At 42.3% G+C, this 971-nt stretch overlaps 1 non-coding gene across 1 annotated transcript; it reads left to right on the top strand.

The window, feature by feature from the left end:
• The first annotated feature begins 613 nt into the window (after window positions 1–613).
• Window positions 614–717, top strand: LOC119471517. Its single transcript, XR_005200590.1, has one exon. It is a non-coding gene; the product is annotated as a U6 spliceosomal RNA (small nuclear RNA).
• The last annotated feature ends 254 nt before the right edge of the window (window positions 718–971 follow it).

Genomic DNA, 971 nt, shown 5'->3' with positions numbered 1-971 from the left:
AGCCCAGGAGTTCAAGACCAGCATGAGCAACATAATGAGACCCCCATCTCTAGAAATAATAAGAAAAAAAAATTAGCCGAGCATGGTGGCATGTGCCTGTGGTCCCAGCAACTCTGGAGACTGAGACAGGAGGATCACTTGAGCCTGGTGGTTGAAACTGTATTGAGCTATGATCACACCACTGTACTCCAGCCTGGGTGACACAGCAAGACCCTGTCTCAAACACACACACACACACACACACACACACACACACAAGTCCTACAACTTGTTTTCACTCTTAGACACACTGAAACGTTTAAGGCTATGCAGTCTGTCTGATGGAATCAGTTAAGAGAACTGGAGGCTACTCTGACAAATGGGAAACTTACTCTTTTGGACAGGTGGTGTCTTCACGTGGCTGACTACGTCAATGATTGCACAGGGAAAGCAGGGGATATATTTTCATTTGGCATGATACACTGGGTAAGCACCTGAATGTTCTTTCTCAAAATAAAAACATTTTAAAACTGCCCTTTTTCAAAACGGAAACATTCAAGTGCTATTTGATGAAGTCATTTCAATTGAAAGATCACAAAAGAAACTTAAAGATTGTTTTAAAGAACAGATGAGAGTGCTCGCTTCGGCAGCACATATACTAACATTGGAACGATACAGAGATTAGCATGGCCCCTGCGCAAGGATAACACGCAAATTCGTGAAGCATTCCATATTTTTTTATTTAAAAAAAACAGATGAGAAACATATTCAGCAAAATGAGAGAAGGCTCATCCACAGTTAATTCCAGGAACAGACCCATACTTGTGGTCATTACCACCAAGACGATTCCTTGCTAAAGGTAAAAGAAGGAGCCCATGCTGCAATCTCAACACTTTGGGAGGCTGAGATGGGAGGATCGCTTGAGGCCAGGAGTTGAGAACAGCCTGGGCAACATAGCGAAACCTTCTCTCTACAGAAAAAATTTTAAAAAT

This window comes from Cebus imitator, unplaced genomic scaffold (genome assembly GCF_001604975.1).
Source record: "Cebus imitator isolate Cc_AM_T3 unplaced genomic scaffold, Cebus_imitator-1.0 Scaffold63, whole genome shotgun sequence".
NCBI classification, from domain to species: Eukaryota; Metazoa; Chordata; class Mammalia; order Primates; family Cebidae; genus Cebus; species Cebus imitator.
Note: the sequence above shows the minus strand (reverse complement) of the source record. Positions and strands in the feature narration are given on the sequence as shown.